The 16,720-nt window shown below is 37.8% G+C and overlaps 1 pseudogene; it reads right to left on the reverse strand.

Annotated features, from left to right (window-relative positions):
* Positions 1–8,287: 8,287 nt before the first annotated feature.
* On the reverse strand, positions 8,288–9,201 carry LOC150065513 (phosphoglycerate mutase 1 pseudogene; annotated as a pseudogene).
* Between the last annotated feature and the right edge of the window lie 7,519 nt (positions 9,202–16,720).

The following is a 16,720-nucleotide window of genomic DNA, read 5'->3' on the forward strand; positions in this document are numbered from 1 at the left end:
GCCCCATAGATGCCCTCTTCTGTGTCCTATTTTTGAAACAACATTTGAAAGGAGGTGGTGGAAGGTGCATAACTGATTTTTTATTTCTTTTTTGTCAGTTGTGGGGCTTGAACTGAAGGTCTAAGTACTGTCCCTAATAACTTTTGCTGAAGGCTAGAGTCATTTTGAGCCACAGTTTCACTTCTGAGTTTTGAGTGGTTTATTGGAGATAAGAGTTTTTTTTTTCTTTTTTTTAGTGGGTCATGGAGCTTGAACTCAGACTGGGCGCCGACCCTGAGCTATTTAGCTCAAGGCTACCACCCTATCCGTAAGCCAAGAACCACTTCCTGTTTTCTAGAGGTTAATTGGATATAAGAATCTCAGGTCCTTTTGTGCCTGGGCTGGCTTTGAACCTTGATCTTCAGATCTCAGCCGCCTGAGTAGCTAGGATTACAGGCACACGCTACCAGGCCTAGTGGGATAAGAGTCTTCTGGGGACCTGTCTGGACTGGCTTGGAACCATGATCCTCAGATGTCAGCTTCCTGGGTAGTGAGGATTACAGGTTGTGAGTCACTCAAGCCCCCAGCCACTTAGTTGTTTTCTTCAATGTATTTCCTCACTGTACTTTCTGAATATTTGTTAAAATAATATACTTTCCTTGCCTTTCCAGCTATCTGTCTTGCCTTAATGCCACTTCCTCTTTCTCTTTGAGGTAGAATCCTTTTTGTGTGTTAGTATATCCTCATCTCCCTTTGTCATTGTGCTTCGCACTGAGTGCCTTACTCCATGAACAATTCCCAATGACAACTCTACCAATTTATCTGAATTTTATCACAGCCAGGTGGCATCTTTGGTTTTCCTTTCACCCTAGCGGGGGTTCTTCCTTGGGTATATATGCGCACATGAACACACATTCACTTCCTCTCCACCTTTCCACTCACCACTGTATCCAGTGCTTACCCTACTGTTTTCCTGACAAGAAATACCTTCTCATTTGTCACTTTCTGGACATGGTTTCCTCCTTCTGGTGGCATCTGATACTGTGTTTTATATTTTTATGCATAAAGGTTTATTTTAGCTCCTTATGTCCCTATGGCTTACTAGGGAGCCTGGTATCAATTTGCGTTGGATAGATTGTTAAATACATGATTTGATCTACGGATTTTCTGCTTTCATATTACGACTAGAATTAGCATGGTATTGAGAATTATCTATAATAAAAAAGAGAAATAGTCCATTTGAGACTGTTTGCTTGTGTCTTCTCTTCATTAATAGCAGAAAGAAGAGCTAATAGGTTGCTGAGAGAATATGCTTAACATTTGTTTTTTCAGGTCCCTTGGCTTGATCGTAGGGCCTAGGCACTGTACCTGAGCCTCTTTGCAATCAAGGTTAAGCTCTCTACCACTTGAGCCTCAGAGCCACTTCCAGAATTTTCCTGTGTAGTTTATTGGAGATACAAGTCTCACAGACTTTTCTGGTTGGCCTGACTTTGAACTGCGATCCTCAGATCTCAGCCCCCTGAATAGCTAGGATTACAGGCATGCGCCGCTGGTGCCACCTATGCTTACCATTTTTGATCAAAGGTAATGCATAGATCTACCCAATGAGAAAATCCTAAAACTAGTCACATAAATCTTGCTTATATAGAAACAATGGTGACATTGCTAGTCTCTGAAAAGAAAGGGCACGCATCTGTTTGTTGAGTTTTTAGAGCTATTTTCCTAAATTCTGTAGCTTTGAAGACAACTCTTAACTTGTTTGGGTAGAAATAAAGCAGAAAACAAAAAAAATGTATGAAAAACTTACATTGCAAAAATTATTGCTAAACTATAGGCTTATTTCCCATTCATTTTTAAGAAACAATGTCTGCTATGTGTAGTAAATAGTATTTTAATCTTTTCTGCAGATGTGTGAGTGGTGTGCACACTAAGGGGTAATTCTGTAGGAATAGACTTTTAAATTCAATTCAGTACTTTTATGGGGAATGGAGAAGCTTAAAAATTAAGCCAGCAGGCATCCAAAGCCTGAGAGAACACTACTGGATGCATTCTTAATTAGAGCCAATAAAGTGTGTTTTTAAGGGAGAGCTTTCCAACAGAAAGCTCAATGGCAAAACTCACAAGAAACAAACAAATTAAATTCCCTCTATTAACTGTTTGGCACACTGCAAGTCAAAACGTTGTTTAGCCCCACATGATAGTTGACAAAATTTGAAACTCCGAATAACCCTAAGATAAAGTACCAACTGCTTACATATTTTCCCTAATATAAAACAATCCATACTTATTTTAAGTTTTACAAGGAATCATGTAGAAAAAAGGTTTGGAGCAAGAATAAGTTGAATGGTGGAGACACCAGAACCTTATATTTTTGTTGCCATAATTAATTAAAAAAATTCATTAGGCCTGTTTTGGGTAGGATTTACAGCGTCTCTGTTCCACACTGCTTGTGTCTGTTCAAGCACTGAGTGACTATCAAGAAGAATGAAAGAATAGATTCCACATTATCAACAGTGACTAATTCCTGGGTAGTAAGATTGCTGTAAAAGAGATGAAACATTCAGCTAAAAACTTGTTATGCATCCATTATCATGGAAGCTTGTAAGAAATACTTTATAATGAAGAAATTGTAACCTAAAACAAAATATTTTATTCATTGACTTGTGAGAAATCCTTTCCTGGAATTCAGAGGTACTAAGCATAGAAAGCGAAAGTACTGTTCATAGGAAATGGAGCTTCTGGGATGTGCTGAGTACAGTATTACAAGTAGGATGTCACTCGTTCCTGAAGTTATATTATTAATGTGCCCAGTTCAGGGAACTGGCTACCAGAAGAATAGGAGAATAGAAGAATCTGAGCCATTCTTTCCCAGAGCCATTGTATGCAAATAGTTCAACATCACAGAATATAAGCATGCTTCAAGATTTTAATATAGAATCTTGTAGATTCTCGAGTGATAGCTCAGAATAGTTCATAATATTTTAAGAACAGAAGACATTAAGATTTGGCCTGATACAATAGATTATGCCTATAAATCCCTAGCTCCTGAGCAAGTAGATAATGTCAGCCTGGACAATAAGTTACTGAGATCTCATCTCAACATAGAAGGTGAGCATGGTGGTATGAGCCTGTCATCCCAGATACACAGGAGGCTTTAATGACAGGATTGTGGTTCAGGACAGAAACATAGGATCTTATTTGAAAAAAAATAACTAAAGCAAACAGAGCAGAAGTGAATGTGTGGCTCAAATGGCAGAACATCTTCTTCACAATCACTAGGCCTTGACTTTCAAACACGTATACTTACAAAAAATGTCATTAGTTTAATTTTTGAAGGTATATATTATCTCATCTCTCATCTTTCCAATTTTTCATTCATTTATCCATCCAAAAATTTGTGAATGTTATTGCTGATTCTTAGTACTTTGCAGATTCTTGCACATAATGGTTGCTTTCCTATATCACTGAATACATGAGTGAATAAATAATTACCGGGTACTCAACAAATATTTCCTCTTTCATTTTGATGCATACTGACAAAGCTATTTTTTATATATTTCTATTAACACAATACTTTCCACTCCAGTAGCACTTCAGTAAATATTTGCTTTGGGGAAACTTAAAATGTGTCAAATCAGGAAGTGTTGGGTAGTAGAGATCTCTGATTCAGCCTGGAGATCTTCAAATACGGAACATGACTAACTTTCTAATTTTGAAAAGTTTGGATGAAGGCCAGGGAGTTAAAGCTCTTGGGAGATTTGTTTGTGATCTAAGGATGTCCTAACCTGTCTTTGGATCCATCATCTTCTACTCACTGCATTGAATAATAACAATAAACTGTTAGGGAGAGCATATTAGCATCAGATTCAGCATTGCAGCAGATGATTTGTAAAGTTTTCTCCTACTTGGGGATTCAGGGTTCCATGGATGAAAAATAATTCTGTACCCAACTAAAATCACAGTGGAGCGTTAGTACCAGGCCCTCAACACTGCAAGTCCTCCTCTTGAGCTGTTCTAGGAAGAATTAGCTGCCCATCTTTCAAAAGAGGCGAGTCAATGAAAAAATAGAAAGAAATATTATTTGGAAAAGGTTCTCATTTCCCTTGGTTTCCTCCAATAGTTTAAGAAGACACTTTAAATTTATCGTGTCTTTCATCTACTCAGTATTGTTACTAATTAGTTCTCCAAAACAAAACAAATGAAAAAAACCCCACAAAAATTTACCCAAGTGGGATAGGAATTTGGCCTGGTGGTAGAATGCATGCCCAGCATGCACAAAGACCAGGGTTCAATTCCTTGGTGTCACATACATAGAAAAGCCAGATGTGGTGCTATGTCTCAAGTGGTAGAGCTCTAGCCTTGAGAAAGCCCAAGGACAGTGATCAGGCCCTGAGCTCAAGCCCAGGACTGGCAAAACAAACAAACAAACAAACAAAACTCCCCCCAAGTAATAGCACACATGTGTGTGTGTGTGTGTGTGTGTGTGTGTGTGTGTGTGTGTGTGTGTCTGTCCGTCTGTCTGTCTTTGGGGGTAGGGAGACTGAGACATGATGTTAGGATTTGGAATATTATAAAAGGACAAGACATGGTAAAAATCAGTTATTTTGGCTTTTCTGGTTTAATAAATAGTCACTTGTGGCTAAGAATTGTTCCGTTATTTCTTTGATGAAAATATTTCTCAGACATGTCTCTTTAAGCTATATATATTGAAGGAGCAGTAAAAAATAATTAGCTTCTATGTGAATAGAGAGCATATAATCTTTTTTAGCTGTCCATCTAATTATGTTCCAAAGAGTGAAACATGAATTTAGAGTCAATTATTGATCACTATGTCATTTCTTAATATTTCAACTATTATTGTTTTGTAAATGATTACAGGTCAAAAATGGTTTTTTTCCTCTGAAAAGCAATGCTGAAGAGGAATTATCATTGTTATTTATAAAGTTACAGACAAGTTCAATTTCTGCTTTAACTTGCTACCAAAGAATTTAAGTAGATTGCATTTGTGTTTATTGCATAGCATAAACCATATAAATAGAATAATACCATGTGCTTTAAAATAAGTATCAACTAAGGTAATAAGTACTGCACGGAATACCTAATTACTTTTTATGAACTCATAATGGTATATGTGGTATTTCATGTTTTCGTTGCTCTAATAATGAATTATGCTTTAACTCTTAAATGTAAAAAGACATGCATGCAATTTCAGTTGAAGCCATTTTAATTGTAGCTAAATTATTAATACAATAAAATTAATGAATAAAATACCACAAAATTAGGGCGAGCTACAGAAGCTAAAACAAAGCAAATACAAAGACTTTATTGGAATTATTCCAAAAGGTAGAAAATGAAGCACAGCAAAAATGTTTTTAATAGTGAAGACCAACTCTTTAGGAAGGAAAATCACTACAAGAGGCCTTCTGGAGTGCTGAGTAACTTATTTTTCCAGATAATTTCATCAAATACATAAAACATGTTTGATAAAAATTTTGTAATCAAAACTCTACAAATAATGTATATTTTGTATCATTTGATACTATGCTTTTAAAATTTCAGTTCATATTAAATGAATACATAAAAAATAAAACTTGTAGCTATTACTGAAGTTCTATGTGCTGTTTTGTATAATATACATCTTAAAAAGTATCCTTTCTTTATGACAAAAACATCCAAATTTCTTTCTCACAGCTTTTTGAACCATATAGTATACGATTGTACAACATGTGAATTGATAGATATCCCTTATGTCTTATTTTTCATTAGCATTAAACATCATTTGATAATTGCTTTAATTAAAATATATCTTCTTTTGACTATGAATTAAAGCTATGGTAGAAAAAAATTTAGTTCTATTCTGATTTGTTGCCATCCTTGCTATCATTGAGCTATCATTAGCTTCAATTAATTAAAACTTAATTAGAAATCAGTTTGAAAATATTGGTATGCTGTGAAAAATCATCAAGTCTCTAGGGACCAGGCATTTGGTATGGGCAAAGCAGAGGTGAGCGACCTTCTGTAGTCAGTGACGTTTGTCCTGGGGGAAAGGAGTCACTTGTTGATTGTGGATACAGAGCAAGAGACTGAAAACCTGTGATTTTCTCAGGCAGAGAGTTCTCTTGAGGAAAGGTGAAGCATTTAGAAGTAAGAAGGCCTATATAGTATGACGCTAAATGAAAGGATCTCTAGGATATAGAAACATAAGCCATATATTGAATGATTGTTGTTCTTAAGGTACTATGTTATCTCTCATCTCTTTTGCTGTCCCTTGGTTATCTCATATTGTTACAGTATCTCACTTTGTTACCTGATATATTGGATATATTTGTATTTGGTTATTTGAAATTGGATAGGGAACGGGGGAAATCAAGATGAGTGGTGGGGGTCGGGGGGAGGGAAATGGGGACCAAGACATGTGAAAGGGTATCAATGTATGGAAATTAATGCACCATCTATCTGGCAAATATCATGTAACCCTTCTATTAATTACCATAAAAATATATGAAAAAAAAAGAAGTAAGAAGGCCTGTCAAGCTGGACAGCTTGGGAATAGGATTCCAGGAAGGAGGAAGCTATGGAGGGTTGAGTCCAAGTAAAGGCTCATTTCTCTTTTAAGATGTTTATCAATTTCCAAAATTATATGGGGCAGGAGGCATTGAAGCCATGTAGAAAGCCTCAGAAAAACAAAGCAAGGCACTGCAATGGGGAGTTTAAAATTTAGAGCCTTCCAGGTCAAAGGGCCTGGGTAGGTGCATCGATGTCAGGGGTAACATCTGGATAATCACATTGTGGGAGTCTCAGGTGAATGAACCCTACCACTATGGCTGCCCCGTATCTAACTCAGCTCAGTCTCTTTTCCCCCCCACAAACTCCCCTTTAATTTTTGACATCTATCATTCCACTTTCTGATTTCATGAGTGCGACTGTACTTCATAATGGTACAATCACATAACATTTTATTTTTCTAATTGATTTATTTCATTTACAACAGCTTTGAAATGAGCTTAAACGACAGCATATGTCAGAATACTCTTCCTTCTTAAAACTACACAACACTCCATTGTACAAATGTAGTGTATTTTTAAAATCCATTTATCCCTGTGCAGTTAACTGAGATGTTTCTACTTTGGGGCTAGTGTAAATCATGGTGCTACAGTGTTTATTATTACTTTTGTGAATTTCCATTTTGAACTTTTTTGAATGTGTCTCAAAAGTGGAATTGTTGGATCATGTAGTAATTCTGTCTTTATACTTTGAAGAACTACAATCCTGTATCATATAGATTTTTGTACCATCTCACAATCCCACTAGTTTTGCAAAGAATTCTGATTTTTCCATATTTCTTCATTTGCTGTTTCCTATTTTTTAAAATTTTATTTCTTGGATAATGTATTACAGAAGTTACAGTTACATTTGTTATGTAGGAGGTGCATTACTTCTTACACATTGATACCCCTTCTCATGCTTTTGTCCCCATCTCCCTTTCCCCACTCCCTCCCAATCATCTGTTTGCCCCCTTTCCCTTCCCTATTTCTTTTTTTTTTAAATTGCACATCACTCCTTTATTACACTGATCTGGGGAGATTTAGTAGTTATTCTCAAAATGAGTATAGGGTTCATGTGGCAGAGCCAAGCAACTAGAACATGATTCAGAAACCAGACACAGTGAAACACTTGGACATGATTAAGAAGAATTTCATTGCCACAGAACAAGGCAGGAGGGGTTTAAGTAGAAATAGGAAGCATTCCTGTCCTCTGAGGCCAAGGAACTTTCCCTTATTGGTGTGAGGAATGGCTTCTCTTCTGATTATCACATGTGTGACTATTTCAACTGCCACAAAAAACCCTAGAAAGGTTTTTACTCAGTATTATCTCTACACACACATATATGTGTGTGTGTATGTGTATATATACATATATATACATGTATATATATATATATATATATTTCCTTATGTAACACAAGAATGTAGCTCCGGGTGGTTGATCCTAACCATCTGGAGCCAGCACCTCTGGAGTCAGGGGGCAATAGCTGTTTTGAAGTCACCTTCCAACAGGGACCTGATGATCAGAGCTTAGGAGCCAGGCCTGGCTCACAATGAACTCTGGCTTCGCATTGGTCATGCCATGGCAGGGTTCCTGCCTAACCACAGTTCATTCAAGCAGGTCCTTAGTAAACAAAGCACTAGAAAAAACTGAAATTATTATCACTCAACCCTCCTGAATTAAAAGGAGCCTTCCTGAGCTTTAGGCTGCAAACCTATATCCCAAAGGTGCCATTCTGACTAGATTCTATGAAAGGAGTGGGTGCAAGAGACAATACTAAAAATGAAAATGGGAGCCATTGGTCCCCATCTGCAGCTACCTACAACTTAAGATAGAAGAGGTCAGTGTGATGTGCAGAGGAATGAGTGGGCAGGGAAGGTGTTTGAGGGGTAGCAGTCAGCCTGCTCGCCTTCACTTCTTGGCCTTGCCCTGGGCAGCCACAGCTTGCATGGCTTTTCGCACGGTCTCTTTGTCCCCCAGGAACTGCATGGGCTTGATGGGCTTCAGGTTCTTGTCTAGCTCATAGACTATGGGAATACCACTTGGTAAGTTCAGCTCCATGATGGCTTCTTCGGAGAGACCTTCCAGATGCTTGATAATGCCCCGGAGGCTATTGCCATGGGCTGCAATCAGAACCCTTTTGCCCTCTTTGATCTGAGGGACAATTTCTTCATTCCAGAAGGGCAGTGCTCTGGCAATAGTATCTTTCAGGCTCTCACAGGAGGGTAGCTGATCTTCAGTGAGGTCTTCCTACCTGCGATCCTTACTGACGTTGCTATAGAAGGGATGGTCAGGCTCCATTGGAGGTGGTGGGACGTCATAGGAGCGTCTCCAGATCTTCACCTGGGCCTCACCAGGCTTAGCAGCAGTTTCTGCTTTATTGAGGCCAGCCATACCCACTTAGTGCCGCTCATTGAGGCGCCAAGTCCTCACCACTGGCAACCACATCTGGTCAATGGCATCGAGCACTGTTCAGAGAGTCCTAATAGCTCTTTTCTGCACTGAGGTGAAGCAGATGTCGAATTCATAGCCAGGCTCTCGCAGAGCCTGCCCGCTGCACTTTGCCTCCTCCTGGCCCACCGGGCTCAGGTCTGCATCGTACCAGCCGCTAAAGCGGTTCTCCAGGTTCCGTGAGCTCTCACAGTGCGGGATCAGCACCAGTTTGTAGGCAGCCATGGCGACAAACTAGGGATGGAGCGCGGAATGAGAATGGCCAAGATTCCCCTTGCTCGCCTAAAACCCCTGGCGGTGCCTGCGCACTTGCGTGCCTCCGCCCTTCCCTTCCCTATTTCAAATAAACAAATAAATGCGTATACAATCTACCAGGTAAAAAAGTCAGATACAATAACAATATGGGATTAATCAAAGGGCAATAAAGAGAAGAGAAATAACATAGTACATTAAGAAAAACAATCACACAAGATAAAGCTCTTGTTTCCATATCCTAGAGTTCATTTCACTTAGTCTCATCCTATATGACCATAAGTAGGTAGGTTTTGAGCTACTGTAATTTTCTGCTAGGAGAGTCCTAGATGTGTACTAATTATTACAAATGACGGAAACCATGGAGCCTATGTTCCTTTGGGTCAGTCCTACTTCACTTAATATGATTTTTTTCAAGTCTTTCCATTTCCTGATGAATGGGGCGATGTCATTCTTTCTGACAGCAGCATAGAATTCCATTGTGTATAAATCCCACATCTTTTTGATCCAATCATCTACAGAGGGGCATTTGGGTTGGTTCCATACCTTAGCTGTAGTAAATAATGTTGTAATGAACATCATTGTGCTAGTGGATTTAGTATGTCCTTGTTCCTGGACATGTGGCTAAATGCCAAGGAGTGGGATTGCTGGATCATAGGGAGTTCTGTGTTTAGTCTTTCGAGGAACCACCATACTGCTTTCCAGAGTGCTTGAACAAGTTTACACTTCCATCAACAGTGTAGTAGGGATCCTAGGATCCTGACTGGACACTTCCCCGCCAGCATATGTTGTTATTGGATTTCCTGATCATGGCCATTCTAACTGGAGTGAGGTGGAATCTCAAAGTTGTTTTGATTTGCATTTCTTTTATGGCCAGACAGGTTGAGTCTTCATGCGTCTATAAGCCATTCTTACTTCATCTTCAGCGAAGTCTCTCTTTAAGTCTTTAGTCCACCTTTTAATGGGATGGTTGTTTTTTTTAAAGATTTGGTTTTGAGACATTCAGTTTTTTGAGCTGTGGGTATATTCTAGATGTGAGGACCTTGTATATTGTATGGCTAGTGAAGATATTCTCCCACTCTGTGGGCTTTTTATTTAACTTGCTAGCTATGTCCTTTGCCACACAGAAGCTCTGCAGTTTAATGCAGTCCCAATAAGGCTGAACATTTTCTAGAAGAATAAAAATATTTGAGAAATTTACCAGGTTCTTTTATTCTGTTCCTTTATACAGAAATGAATTTCTTTTATTTTTTTTTCTCTTCATATTATTGCTCAACTAATAAGGAGTTTTCATGTCTATGTTAGGACTTCTTTCTGCAATCCTGCACCTCCTGATTATTTTTGACAGTCCTCTGAAGTTAATTTCTATACATTGTCAAATAATTTAACTTGTAACCACAGGCAATAAAGACCATGGTCACATTTTTATCAAATGTTGGAAGTGCATCTCTATATCCTTTTCTCTTTTTTTTAAAGTACTTCTCTATATCTTTTTTTTAAAAGTAAATTATCTTAGGCAAGCTAAAATAATGCTACTAGATCATCAAGAAAACAGAAGTCTTCTTGGTGTGATAAGGATCAATGAGTAAAAGAACAATCACAGAGCTATGGAATGCCTGAGCAGCAGAGAACTTTGTCATGAACCACTTTTCTTCTTTCTTATCCTCGGCTCCAAAGAAATCCATAGATAGGAAGCTAAAGAAACCTTGAGCCCTGAATTTCTTCAAGGAATATAAATATGTGCTTCCAAAATGCCAGTTGCTCAAATTTGAAACTGTTCATTCAATTGGAATATTGCTTCTGCAGGATGACTTTTTCATTCTTAGAGTGGGAATTGATTTTTCTTTCCTTATTTGTCATGTGAGAGTACTAAGTGTATTACAAATTCAAGATTTTCGCACATTATTTAAAAGCCTGTTCACGATGTGAGAAGGTCTTGAATAGGCTTGCCTATGCCAATGTGTAAAAATTTCCAGCCGTCTTTGAAATTGTGGCGGCAAGCCCTGCTCCTCATTAGCAATATCTGTGGAAAGTGAAAGCTTTCTATAGGCATCTATGGAAAGTTGAAGTTTTCTTCTTTCAAGTGACTTTCCCCTACTAACCTCTAAACTTAAGCATGAAAATTCAGTTGTTTTCTAGTCATAATCATATAGTTGCTTCCCAAAATATACTAGGCATTTAAAATACATTGCGCTGTCTCTGAAAATTTTGCTTCATCTAAGTGAATCCTTTTTTGGTTTTGGATTTAAAGGGATGAAAGTCATACACAGTATGACTTAATCTTTTAGTTTTGATTGTAAATGTAGTCTGCAGAGGGTTTACGTTTCCATACGTCAGTTAGTGAGCACATCTCTTTTTGAACAGTCTCACCTCTTCCCCTGTTCACTCCCAGTTTTTCCCTCTGGACCCCCCTCCCTCACAAGTTGTACAGAGCAATTTCAACATAGTATCTAGTGAGAATCACTGTGGCCTTTGTTCACTGTTTGTCCCACCGTTTCTGTGAATCTCCCTTACCTGCCCCAAATGGATAGACTTACATATAAGACAAAAGGTACACCTTCTATCTGGCAAATATCATGTAACCCTTTTATTAATTACAATAAAAATATTAAAAAAAGACAAAAGATGCCGACAAAAATCCACCACAAAAGAGAGAGAGAAAGAAAATAATTTTAAAAACCCCTCTTTTTTCTCCATTCATTGGAGTTCGTTTTGACAAACATCATTTTACCTGGTCACATGTACACAGCTATTGAGCCTTTGTGATCCTCTCCTAAGAATAAGTCAATAGTTTTATTCAAACCCTTGTTTGCCTGACTTAGAATTATCAAAATTAGAATGACAATTTCCAGATTGTTTGGATTTGAAAATGAATTGAGCTGTTCTTTTAGTTTTAGCTTTCCATATTCAAATCTTATGTTCTGTGCAGCAGCCTGTCCACCCCTCACTTTCTTCGAGGGATTGGTAAGGAAATATGGTATTCTCAAAAGAGAAAATCCAAAAATAAGGTGTGCTGGCATTAGTATAATTTGTAAATGTATCCATCTGTTACAGGACAGATGATCAGCAGATGCCTGATAACCTATCCTTTCTCTGTTTTTGAATTCATTTTAATAAATACTATTTTTTAAGACCAGAGGTACAGAGACATTGCCCTTGGTGTTCCTTCCCTAAAAGTATCTTCTTTTGGACTCACTGTGTATAAATACGTTTGCAGTCTTGTATAATTTAGTATGTTGTGGTGTATTTTAGATCTCACTTGTGCACATGAGAGAAAACTTGTTCCCTTTGGTGTCTCTGAGTGACCTATCCTTTCACAATGGTGTATTTAGTGGCAGGTGGCACACCCTGAGGAAAGGGTACAGGGATAGGATTTCAACTCTTTGGTGTAAATTCTTATGGAGCAAATGTGAAAAGTGTCCTTGTGGACAAACATTAGGGGATAGTTTGGGCCTCAAGGCAGATACTTAGAGGAATCATTAGAAACTCCAGAGGAAATCAAGGCCAGGCCCATCTCCTGGGAAAGGCTGGTGCCCAGCTCCACTTAGCTGATTGCCAGGTAAATGGAAGAGAGCTTGCAAAAGCTTAATCTTAATCTTCCATGTCTATCTCCTAAGAGTGGAGTTGAGACAGAGCCTCATTACATAAAACAGGTTGGCCTTGGACTCAGTCCCTTCTGCCTCCACCTCAAGCTCTGGGAGAGCTGGGATTATAGTAGAATGCCAGTATACAAGGCACATGCCTATTTTTTAAATATACTTTCAATGTTTGGATAATTGTAGATTTACAGAGAGGTTTCAAAGATAGAATAGAGAATTAATATGTATTCTTCAGTTAGGTTCCACTGATCCTGACTGTGATGTTCTTATTAAAACTACGATATTAACTGCTTTAAAAGCTAAACTTCAGACTTTATTCAGATCTTCCAGTTTATATACTCAGGTCTTATTTCTGTTTTAGGATTCATCCCAGGACAGTATATTGTGCCTAACCCTTATCTATTTTTGATTCGGAAAGATGAATAAGTATTATTATTTATGTCATAGAAAAATTTGTGAACCATAATCTTAGTAAATGTCATCATAAGCAAAATTGTATCTTGAAAATTTCAGTCAGGAATACCATGCATTAATATCAAGCACCAGTTCATGATCATAATTATTTGAAGGCAGTGATTCCATTTTTATAACATCCATTGTTTGATAACTGGAAACATTTGGTACACATTATAAAGATCATGAACAAGTGAGTGCTGTTCCCCTTTCAGCCTTATAATCTAGACTAACATTTCAAACCATCATGGTGTCTTTTGCTTTACAACAATACATATTCCTGAAGAAAATAGTTTTTATCCTATTTCCTAAAAGTGAAAAATACTATAACTTGACCTATCTTTTATACATAATACAGGCTCTGCTAGGCATCTCTGCTCATGGCTACCTCTACAATTCTTCTTTTCTTTTCCTTTGTTAAGAAAGAGAAATGGAACTCATTCAGTGATGGACTGCTGAGTTACTGGATATTCAAAGATTTTTCTTCAGCCTCTCCATTTCAATGGATGAGGTATGGTTATGGATTTTTTTGATAAGTCAAGTTACAAATGTGAAATCTCGTTATATAAGACAATAGATTGTATATATAAGATACAAGCTAATATACAAGATAATAAGCCAAATTAGGGTGATCCAAAGTAGGCCTGGAATTTCTCTGATGATTATATTTCAAATGATGCTGTTTCCTCTGCCAAAGGACAGATAGAGACATATGCACATATCCACACCCACATATATATATCCACAGCCCCTCAGGAGCAATTGGTCTGTCAAAATATTTTTAAAGCAGCTCTGTGATAATAGTAGAGAAGAACATACACCCACTAGAAAACACATTTCCAAAACAAAAGCCACTAGCTACATACATACCTATTTAAATCAAGACAAAATAAAATAAAATATACAATAAGCAGGTCTTCAGTTATACTGGAAATATGTTAAGTACTTAGCAGTAACATACGTGTGGCTAATTATTTACTATATTACACAGCAAGGATATTTCCATTGTCAGAGGAGTTCTATTAGACAGGACTGCATTTGAAGCTACTGGTTTAATAAATCTAAACTCAAATAATTCTGAAACCAAGCAGGTATTACTCATTTGGTGAAATTTAGAGTTTTATTTAATTCTGCCTAGGTTCTATCTGAACAAACATCTTTGGCATGACACCCACCAAACCAGTATTTTCAACTCAAGAAGTATCCAACTTTTTATTTACAAGTCTATCTAAAAAAAAAGATAGTTCCACGGGATGTCTAAATGTTCCATAAATCAATTTATAACTCCATGCTTTAGTCCTTTCAAATACCGTCTTGTTCTTCAGGGTTTTACTCCAGATATATACTATGTTTCGGTGCCACTTGCCTTCTCAAAATGGTGGTTATGTTGCTTTCTTTTTTTTTTAACGGTTGAGAGAATTGAACTCTGGGTGTGGGCGCTGTTACTGAGCTCTTCAGCTCACTACGCTTCACTACAGCACCATTTCTGCTTTTCTGATAATTAACTGGAGATAAGAGTCTCATGAACTTTTTTAGTGCCTGGGCTGGCTTTGAACCTGGATCCTCAGATCTCAGCCTCCTGAATAGCTAGGATTGCATGTGTGAGCCATTGCGCGGCCATTGTTGTGTTTCTGTGGAGATTATTTTGTAGGCTTTGCTCTCCTTCTACTTTTTCTTGGTGTATTTTGCTTGTTATTCCTATAAATTTGGACGTGGGCATAGATACGGATGAGGTATTTACATGGAGGCCATGTCTTACGATGTAATCCTTACAGAATCAGAGTTCACATTGCATATCTGCAACAGCTTTCTTGAGAAAGGCCTGTGTTCAAGGTGGCCTTCAGCTAACATTTGCAAACATGGGTGTCAGCAGATTCCTCACCAACAGTTAACTGATGAAAGACTGGCTCAGTGTGGGAATAATACACCATAGATTGAAAACTGATGTCTGGATCTTTAGTAGGCACTAAGTATCTAGTAGCTATATGAGTAACTGGCTTTGAGTCTCTACTGGTTTCTTTGGGCAGAACCATGGCCAAAAGGTAAAAGTATAAGAAAACTTGCATCGGGACTCTTCCACAACCCACCAGCCCTTCCCTCTTATGTTCTAGTTGTTTATCTTTACTGTTTTATTGGAGAAATCTTAGCCATGGCACAACTGGCACAACTTCATCTGTGTTACATGAGTCCTCCTAACAGATCTCCAACTGGAGCTAGTCTTGGGTGTTCCTGACACCCCATCTTCAGTAGAAATTCATCTTGAACAGAATGAAAAGGCTTTCCTTATGGGTGACTAATAATTCCCAGTGTTCATACTGAGACAGAATGAAATTTCCACCAAATTCCAAATGTGTTCCTGGGGTTAGAGAAAATGAATTAACATTTCAAATATACACAGTGGTGTTGGGCCCTAGTTGGAGTTCAAATATTACTTGAATTTCTCTTTCTGCTATTCTTCCACCCCCAGTCCCATTAGAATGCAATATCTTTCTAAGTGGGTGGACGTTATGACATATCTACCTTGCCTGTTTTCCTGCTGCTATTTTCATTGCTAGAAAGCATGCGATATATTTAAAAGAGAAATCATTAACCAGGTTTGTTCTTTTGGCATCTGGTGCTTGAGGCAGTTTCAGTTTTCACTCCAATTCTTTTTTCCCCATCATATGTTCCTACCAATTGAATCTCATTTGTTCTTTCTAAAAAGAGAAACATGAAACAAAGAGCAGGATCATTTTGTGGTTTCAAAGCCAGGGTCAAGCAGGAAAGCTTATAATTGAGGTCTAAAATGTGTATTTTGTTCTTCTGTACAAATGGAAAGGAAGAGAAGGGGCCATGCCCTCAACCACAAGCACTTCTGTTGATGGGGGGGTAGAAGATATTGAAGCGATTAGGAGAGCTAAGATTTAAGGTCTGGGCTAGGTGAGACAGCACATATGTACTTGACAAGAAAAGAAGGCATTCTGGAAATCTTTTCCTAACACTAGGCATTGAAATTTAAAATTTTAAGGTTTCAGCTGACTGTCTAATCAAGAAATGTGCAGAATAGACATTCTCCATAAATCAGGCCTCTCCACCAGAAGTCATCTAAATGTAAGCTGTGCTGCCATTTGGTACTTATCTCTTAGGAAAAGACATTTTGGCCTTTATATCTACAGTTAAGTTATTTTACTTATTTTACTTTATTAATAATAACTGAAGTTATTTTAGCTTAGTTAACTTGTTTTAATTTCATTTCTTTCAATTGTACGAATGTACTTGTTTCCTAGCTTTAGCTTTCTGAGAAAGTCTTGCTATGGAGCGTAGGTTGCCTCAAATTTAACATCCTTTTGCCTCAGCCTCCCAAATGTTGAGATTGTAGGCATACCCCACCGCAGCCATCAGACCCACTTTCCTTTGTGAGCTTGAGCCTTATCTTCAGTAGTGCTGCACTGAATGCTGAT

This window comes from Megascapheus bottae, chromosome 3 (assembly GCF_031878675.1).
Source record: "Megascapheus bottae isolate mThoBot1 chromosome 3, mThoBot2.hap1, whole genome shotgun sequence".
Taxonomy (NCBI): Eukaryota; Metazoa; Chordata; class Mammalia; order Rodentia; family Geomyidae; genus Megascapheus; species Megascapheus bottae.